Raw genomic sequence first — 9747 nt, 5'->3', positions numbered from 1 at the left:
GGTTGGAGCTTCATGATTCTTGAGGTCCCTTCCAACCCAGGCCATTCTATGATTCTATGATTCTAATACATGCATACAACACATCCCACAGCATACATAACCCAAGTATGGTTATACTTGGTTGCTCTCTTCTGTATGCAAAGAGGCAGGGACCCACTTGCAGACTTTTGGCATTGTAACAGTTACCAACCCTACCTCAAAGAGAGGATGTCATAATGAACCTGTAATGGCAAGCCTTCCTCACCACTGAAAGGAACTGCTATTGCTACACAGTTCCATCTCCAAGGTCCTAGTAATAAATTTAAGCCCTCTGTCCCATGGGACACACCAAGCACGACCATATTAGAGTTGTTTTTCTTCAAAACAAAACACTTTCTGTTTTAAGGGCTCCCAAGGGCCTGGAAAATATATCCTGTCACAGACTTCTACTATCTCTCAAGAACATAACAGTTTTTACTACATCATCCCCTGAACCTCACCAAAGATAGGGAAATTTCCTCAGTCACACAGCTGTCTATGTCTGAAAGGAGTGTCTGAGAGCTGTGTCAATATAAGAACTTCACATTTCCTATACACTTCGGCATGTACAGATTATAAAAGCTTTAATTTTCTAATTGCCAAATCTGCAGAGGCAGAATACACAGAAACAGTAAGAAATGTCTTCATACGCTTATTGTTAAGCTGCAGAATTCTCTGAAGCTTTGCATCATCGATGCTGAATGTTCACTGGAGTTCACAACATATCAATGGATGGATGGATTCAAAGCCCACCAAAGGATACAAAACATTAGAAATCCACCATGCCCAACTTCTGGCCTATGGGTCCTTTAAGAAGATTTAATTCATTCTATAATCAAAGGACAGAAGAGTGTGATTTACCCTTCAATTTTTTGCATCTTCTTAAGTCAGAAGGGACCTCAGTGTACTGATGGACAGTGGGCTGAATACGAGCCAGCAGTGTGCCCAGGTGGCCAAGAAGGCCAATGGCATCCTGGCTTGGATCAGGAATGGAGTGGTGAGCAGGACCAGGAAAGTCATCCTGCCCTGTACTCGGCACTGGTGAGGCCTCCCCTCGAGTGCTGTGTCCAGTTTTGGGCACCTCAGTACAGAAAGGACACGGAGGTGCTGGAGCAGGTCCAAAGAAGGGCAACAAGGCTGAGGAAGGGCTTGGAGAATATGGCCTATGAGGAGAGACTGAAGGACCTGGGGCTGTTCGGTCTGAGGAAGAGGAGGCTGAGGGGAGACCTTATGTTCTCTTCAAATACCTGAAAGGTGATTGCAGCAGAGGGGGCTGGTCTCTGCTCACTGCTGACAGGTGACAGGACGAGGGGAAATGGCCTCAAGTTGCACCAGGGGAGGTTTAGGTTGGATACGAGGAAAAACTTCTTCACAGAAAGGCTTGTTAAGCACCGGAATAGGATCCCCAGGGAGACTGTTGAGTAACCAGCCCTGGATGTGTTTAAATGTTGTGGATATGGTTAGACTAGTATGGTTTGGTTGTGGTTGGACTTGATGATCTTTAAGGTCTTTTAATTCCGTGATTCTAACAGACATTAAAGAAGTTATCAAGGAACAATGAAACTAAGACAGAAAACAAAGAGAAGGAGAAAAGAGCAGCCTCAGTGAGAGAATAAGAGCTGCCTGTCATCTCTGCTAATTAGCAGTGTCTTTTCAGAGAAAAAGAAGCCACGTTTGGATCGCTTATAACAAAACATTTCTTTATTGAAGGCAGAGATGCTTTGAGGTTATCATGTTTTCCTGAAAGGATCCGTATGTTTCACGTGTCTCCACTCACTATGTACTGGCAGAGTTTATGCCTTTCATCTGTCAAGCCAGTCTTTAAGAACTGAACAGCAGAGCACAGCCGAAATGGCAGCATATGCTCGAACTTCATGGCCTCACGATGTCAATTCTTTTGCCTCAAGGACATTTACGATTTCCTGAACTCGTTGTAGGCAGTCTGGTGGCTGCTTCCCAGAAGATATCAGTGACACGTGCTGTTAAGAAATATTTTGATACGTACCAGAAAAATCAAGAAACGAGGTGGAAAACGCAGGAAGTTCACATTTAAATTTAAAAAATATATATTACTCTCAATGAAGTGGAGGAGATTGACTCACATCAGTTTTGAAAAGGAATATATTTTCAATAGATTTTTAGTTCTTCTATTTCTCACTGCTCTAATCTAAATAAATTACATTACTCTTCCTGCACTGAGCCTGTATCGCCCTTGAAGGTAATTGGTGAGTGATCTCCCTGTCCTTACCTCAACTCATGAGCTTTTTTTCACTGCATTTTTTCCCCATTGCTGTGAGGAGGTGAAGACATCGGTGTGGTGGAGTAAATCTGACCATCAGTACGAAACCACCACTTGAAGTCTCTGTAGATGTGCAATACGTCGACAGCTTTCATTTATTCCTCTTTTATTCTTATTAGAGCAGTCGCCACAGAAATCAGCCTATGAGTTATGGCTGATCCCTTGGCATGACAATAATTTTAATAACTCATGTTATCGTGTAACAGCATAACTATACTCTCTCACATCTGAAGATGCTGCTCTAATGGGAACTTTTCTGTTACAAAAGCCACTACTAGTGCACAAGCCTGAGCTGCACACCTCTGCCACATCCAGACCTGACCTAGCTACATGCATAGATCAGATTAACAACTGTTTAGAGCCAACTGCTCAAGCAAGGCATTCCTCAACATGTGGATGCTCCAGGGAAGTAACCATGTAGAAGGCATTATGCAGATCAGAAGGCTAGCATACACTTTTTAATGGTAATAAATAGGTGTAGACAGCTTCTTTCAGCAGGAGATGCTCTCCTTCTTTCAATTCAAGAACACCAAACACTGGGAACAAGAGAGGTGAAGATAAATTTGTGAGCAACTTCTTCCTCTCCACACGATTTCTGTATTGCAAAGGCGACATGGTAGGCTGCTCAATTTGGTGCATAAAGATCTATCTACAGAGCACTGTAATAACCCTTCATCTCTTCCCAGCACGTATAAGTGACTGTCAGTGGCATTGCTTCCTGGGCCCTCATCTCCTGTAAACCTGCAAATGGGGAGAGAATAGTCCTGAAAACACATCCAAGCAGCACAAAGCCTGGCTGAGAGTAGACAGCTCCAAGAGAGCAGCACTGGACTGCATTAGGAAGATGTTTCCTAACCACAGGCATCGAGGAACAGGACATATAAACATAAACCGAGCACCATGCTTAGGCAGCTGTCCTTGCATGTATGACACTATTTGACATATGGCTATAACCAAGGGGAGGAAGTTAGAAGACTCAGTACAGATGTCTAGACCATTTAACATGCCTCAGGGTATCTCACTTCACCTTCAGTTGCTGCTGTCAGCACTGGATTTTATGTTTGCCCTTTGTCAGGATATTTTGGACCCTGTAATGCACATATAATGGAAAAAGGCTTTTACACTTCAGCATTTGACTCTTTTTCTAAGTTATATATCAAGTACATGAGCATCTTCTCAGAGACATGACAGGACATTCTTTATGAAAGGGAACGCAATCCTTGTGCCACATTCATATTCACTGATAAAAACTTGTGCATGACAAAGGTTTTTGGGTGGCTGGAATCATAGAATCATAGAATCATGGAATGGCCTGGGTTGCAAAGGAGCACAGTGCTCATCCAGTTCCAACCCCCTGCTGTGTGCAGGTCACCAACCAGCAGCCCAGGCTGCCCAGAGCCACATCCAGCCTGGCCTTGAATGCCTGCAGGGATGGGGCTTCCACAACCTCATTGGGCAACCTGTTCCACTGCCTCACCACCCTCTGGCTGAAAAACTTCCTCCTCACATCCAACCTAAACCTCCCCCTGTCTCAGTTTAAAACCATTCCCCCTTGTCATACCACCATCCACCCTCACAAACAGCCATTCCTCCTGTTTATACACTCCCCTCAGATACTGGAAGGCCACAATGAGGTCTTCCTAGAGCTTCCTCTTTTCTAAACTAAACAAGCCCAGTTCCCTCAACCTTTCTTCATAAGGAAAGATCTGAAAAAAAAGAAAAAGAAAAAAAAAAGAGCAGTGAAAGATGTCCCAGAGTAATCCAAACTCATTTGGATCATCCTACTGCTGAGCAGTAAGTCTAATCAAAAAACCTGAGCTGTCTTTGACCACATACAGACATTCAAAAAAGAATTCTGCTTATTTTACTCTCCATAAGAACATTCATATTTGTTTTAAAACATCATTTCCCTCTACAAGTTAACTCAGTGGAACCACAGGAGTGAGAAAAGTCAGCAGTGTTCCTGAGATACTCCAGGGTCAGGCAAGATGTTCTGAAGTAATAATAAGGAAGTGATAATGAACTGTGCAATTCCCTTGGCATCTTCATTTTTACAAAGGCTTGATCAAATACAATGATTCAGCAGCATGAACTTTTCTTTCCATTTTCTGCCTGTAAATACCTGACCCTTTTTTTAAATTATGTGTTTGAGAATATTTTCGTACCATTCCAGATGTGTCATATGAAGCACCATGAAATAAAGAGAAGAGTAAAAACAGAGGTTGAGGAAAAGCAAACAAACCATCGCTATTGCTACTTCACTAAATCTCTCACGTAAAGTCTTTAACATCAACATCGAGCTGATGCAAAGTAATGCAAGCAAGATGTTTAATCCACTACATTTATAAGATCATTTGCTTTGTACTGAACTGTACTTGGTGACAATTTTACTATGACTCTACGCTTTAATGTTAGCTCAAAAAATGATAGATTATATATATATGATATTATATATATTACTCCTGAGCATTTCAGAAAGGAAAAAAGAAAAAAAAAAGTTTTTTTTTTTAATTGCTTACTTTGCAATAGAAACAATATCATTAGATTTACTCCCTATTCCTAGCAAATGTTCCTGGTCAAATCAGGGCCAAGACTTGAAAAACACAGTTAAAAGTAGAGGTCTTTGAGAAGATGCTCTGATTACCTGTGGTTTTTTTTTTTTTTCAGAACTGATTTACTTGATCAACTACCAGCATTGGCTTGGCAGTTGAGTAAGTTGTTGTCTCCAGGAAAACCTTATGTTGTTACTTGGTTGTGTTTTTGTCTGCCTGGGTAAACATTATGCAAACTACTGTTCATTTCGAAACACTTCAGACTAAGTGAGAGGGCAAAATGATTAAAAACTTATTCAAACCAAGGAACAAGGAACTGTACAGTGCTTTAAGTAACAACAAGAATCCAACAGTGCAAACTACCAGAACAGAACACTGATCTCTTTCAAACGGGCTTACATGAATTTAAGATATGGTTACCTTCTAACATTGGTAGCTTTAAGCGTATTATGCCACATCAGGAAAATCCATTTCTGAGTTTGTCTTAACCGGTTTTCTATCCAGTAGGTGGGTTAGTTGATAAACCTTTCTTTAAGCAAGATGAGACATTATCAGCATAGCTGGCAAATTCCAAAGGAAGCAACACCTTGAGTTAAACCAAAGTGTATCTTCATCCTATCTCTAATGGCCAGCAGTACTAATTTATGTTTCTTGAAGCCTTGTACTGAATGGATGGAACCACTCATTGGAGAAGTGTTTAGAAATCCTTCTAGACACAACATGCTTGAAGTGAAACTAAAGATTGATAATAATTTCTGATTGTTATTATATTATTTAAGTTGGATTTCTTCCACTGTTCCTAAGTTTTTCCTCTCCAAAGTTAAAAAACGTCGAAGTCTTGAAAACTTGGTAGTCTCCTGACAACATCACAATTTCCACTTATCTTCAAAAGTATTCAAGAGTAATGGGATCAAAGTGTCTTGGAGAGTTTTAATCCTTTTTCCTTTTTTCCAGCTGAAAACCTGGAGACTGCAAAACCTCTCTATGCAACTTACACTAATGCTCACCTGACCTCAAGGTAAAACAGTAATACTTTCTATTATGCCCATAGTCTTGACATGGCACACATAGTGATGAAAAACCTGGCTCCATCTTCTGGATGACTTCCTCATAGTTATTGTAAAGCTCCTACTAGGTATCCCCAGCAGCCTACACAAGGCTGTTTTCCTCATCCTTTCCTCACAGGCCATTTGGATGGCTCTCCTCTGAACTCATTCCAGTTGACTGACATCTTTCATGTATTAAGTAGCCAAAACCTGGAAGTTTTTGAAGATAGAAAGGGATAACCAATCCCTTAAATCTACAGGTTATGGTTTTGTTATTAATTCCAGAACACTTGACTTTAATCTGATTTCCGCAGCATCTGTGTACAGTGTGCAGAGACAAAGCTGTCAAGTAGATGAATGGTTTATCAGATTGAAGAAAACTCATGATGAATTTCACTGTGTGAAGGCAGAAGGAACCTGTGCTAACGTGAGACTTCTCTCACTGAGGGGACACCGATAGACAGAAAAGCATTTGGGATTTCTGTATTTGTCATACCGCCGGATGCCACATTCATTTGCAAGGCAAGTTTTGTTATTACATGTTATTTGTCCATTGATACTTCATTACTTCAAACAAAATCCCAAAGAAAAAAGATCTTAGACAGGAAATTTGTTTTGTGCAGGCTCCCAGGAAGCTCAATAGAAACCCCATCTGAGTCACACTTGGAACAGAAATGCGTGAAGAACAGCAACAGGAGGCTGAGGAAAGACTTTCTCCACACACACATATATACCCTACCTAGGGGAGAAAGCTTTAATTAATCCACTAATTAAATTAAAGCTATTTGTCCTCAACTATCACACGCATTTCTCCTTTTCAGTCCTTCCCACAGGTGGTTCCAGTAAGTGCATCGTGCTACAGCTGATATTCCCCTAAGGGGCTTTGGGACTGGGGAGAGTACTGAAGAATGGAGGCAAAGAGCTTATAACAACACGGGTAATAACGGGAAGTACTCAAGCTCATTCTCAATTTTCCTCCTTCTCCTTTCAGTGCTAAGAGACGTCGGTTCAGATATTGTGCCAAAGTGAGGGGAAAAACCAATGACAAAAAACTCTCAGATCCCACAGGGAATCAAAACCTGGTACAAAAGATCTCGCCTAGATTAGCTTTCTCAACAAACCCTCCTTTCTCACTCTGGTCTCTGGAGTGTTTCACCACCAGTCCTCTATAAAAACTCAAGGAGGGGAATAAAGTTTGTATTCATGAAGGAAAGGAAGGAGTGAATGGTGTGTTGGAGCATCAACACGGCGAGCTGAGCCAGTATGGAGCTGAGCAGAGGGATTAGAAAGGAAAAGAGGCCATGTAGGAAAAACTTGCTAATGATGATCAGTGAGACCGTACAGACAGAAAAACAACACTGCCAGCAATAAATTTCCATTTTTCAGAGAAAGATTCATCTTAAGAGGCATTTCGGAGGAGCAGGTGAGGAAGAAACTTGCAGATGGGGCTTTGGTTCTTCTTGGGCTATGGGCACTGTGTAGCAGTGACTGTAAGAAGATATCTGGCAGTGCCGCGGCTCATAAGATGTCTTGTTCTTCTGCTCTCCCAAAATATGACTGTAAAGAGTATGGCATATCTGTATTTTGTCATGTATTGGTAGCATTTCAATTCATTTAGCATTGATACAGAAAAAAAAAAAAAAGTAGACATTAAACATTGCACTGATTTTTTGAGAAAACAGGGTGCAATTCAAGTAATCCAGTTAAGAAGCAAGAAATGTTTTTATTCTGCTTAAAGATGTCAATATGAAATATTTCACTATCTTGCAATCAATGTTTGAAAAGGGGATGTGGGAAAAGAAGAATTCTAGATATACGAACATATTCCTGATGGATGAAGATGACATTGAAACAATGGCCACTGAGTTTTCCATAGGCTTGAATATTCTGAAACTGTGCCTGTTCTAAAGATATTAACCACAATAATCCTTCCATCTGGATTTATACCACAGAGAATATGTGGCCAATTCTACATTTATTAGGTGATCAAATAAAGAAAGGTTCCTATCTCTACGACTGTCTGTCTACATGGTTGGTGCCTTAACTCCAGATTTAGAACTGCATAAATGCTATTGAGAATTATCAGAAGTGCCTCTAGCAGTTAGTTAATGGTTTAGACACTCTGTGCTGCTCAGTATTGATGGCTATAGAAAAAAACTTGCAGACTCAGTACTTGTTTCTTGCTAATAACAGAAATGAGAGCCCATCGTGACTTGTGCAGCTGTAGACACTGTCCTGGTAAATCCCATCCCAGATACTCTTATCTTTGCATTCTGTTTTCACTATAGGCAGGCCAGCAGAAGTCCTGCACCATCACTGGGCATGGATCATAGTTGATCTTCAGTATTTGAATACCTAGTAATATATTCAATGATAGTGTTTAAATGGCGTTTAAACGTCATTTCAATCTCATCTCAGAAAAGAGAATTCTCCGTTGATATGCAACAATATCACAATAGTGGTATTCCCCCTGGTATTCCAGGTAGGTAAATCATTGCCAAAGGAAGAAGTGATCAATTCCACCAACACAACTCCCTCCAAAGACACAACAGTACAATAAATTTGTGATTCATAGTAACTTCTCTACGTGCAAAAATTCTGTCCTGGCTGTTGGTAAGCATAAGCACGATACCTGCTTTAAGATACCCTGACATTGTTGAATGCAAGCAGACACTTTAATTGTTGTGCAGCATTTACCTTCTTAAATGGAAGTACCCAACTCATTAACTCATGTACATAGACAAATAATACTTCACAACAGGACATCTGGCTTTTGCCCTTTAATCCTATTACTTATACTTTCCAAACCTGAGAACATGAGGCTTTGAAGCTGGCTCATGCTTTGTGACATGGACGCAGCTCAAGCTCTGCTTGAGAACATGCAGTGACTGAGGACAATATTGGACGCCAACTGCCTGCTAATGATATCACAAAAGAAAAATACACTGTTTTCATATATAGCATTAAGAAAGAAATCCATATCCAAAGTAACTCTCAGCAGAGGCCCATGTCTTGGCCCCAGTAAAATCTCAACACTCAGCCTCTGCCTTGCTAGCTGCTCTCTGACCATTGCATACATGCATCATTTGTGTCCTGCTCATGAGGTATTGCTTAGAAAATCCCACTGGTGACTGTGCTGTGTGAGCTGAGCCTCAATCAAGTTCCAAGGCATTCTGATATATGATACATTACCAAATAAAGCCTCAAAAATTACTCGAAATCCAATCAAACAAAAAAAACCACAAAGAGCCAGATTGCATATCCAGCCTCAAATTCCTGCATCACTGCAGGATGTGGTCTGATTTAAGGAGGGACAACACATGGTGACAGAGATGGTCTTCTTCTAAGAACAGATCTCCCCCTTAAAGAGTGACTTTGTTCCAAAGAAACCCGCAGGACCTGGATCCATTTCAGATCCTGACAGCTAAGCCCCAGGTCTCACTTTCAGAGTCTTATCATGACCTAGATTCTGCTCCAGCATTTTCTGCTCTGCCGCTACATAGAATCTTGCTCAGATAGGTGATATCATAGTGAATAAGGACAGATTCTGGATGCGTTCCATTATCCTCGTGGTACATCTCTCCTGCTGTGCTCAGCCCCAACAAAACACAGCAGGCAGCTGAAGCGTTAAGGCAGCCATCCCGGCTGGCAGGTACAAGGGCATTCGTGCTGCAGAACACAGTGGCACAGGGGCTTTCTCCAAGGATAACAGATGCTTCAGCTGAGCTGTTTGCAGCTGACTGCAATGCGCAGACATTTCAGACTGGGAAACTTTTTGCATATTTAAACAAGAGACAATTTTTCAGTGTCAAAATTTTAAAAAAAAGGGAAG

At 41.1% G+C, this 9747-nt stretch overlaps 1 protein-coding gene across 7 annotated transcripts in view; it reads right to left on the bottom strand.

Annotated features, from left to right (window-relative positions):
* Window positions 1-9747, bottom strand: part of LOC100548490 (pituitary adenylate cyclase-activating polypeptide type I receptor) — a 128367-nt gene that overhangs the window by 74945 nt on the left and 43675 nt on the right. The gene's annotated exons all lie outside the window — the stretch shown is intronic.

The sequence above is a fragment of the Meleagris gallopavo genome, chromosome 6 (assembly GCF_000146605.3).
Source record: "Meleagris gallopavo isolate NT-WF06-2002-E0010 breed Aviagen turkey brand Nicholas breeding stock chromosome 6, Turkey_5.1, whole genome shotgun sequence".
Taxonomy (NCBI): Eukaryota; Metazoa; Chordata; class Aves; order Galliformes; family Phasianidae; genus Meleagris; species Meleagris gallopavo.
This window is presented reverse-complemented; position numbering and strand designations above follow the sequence as displayed.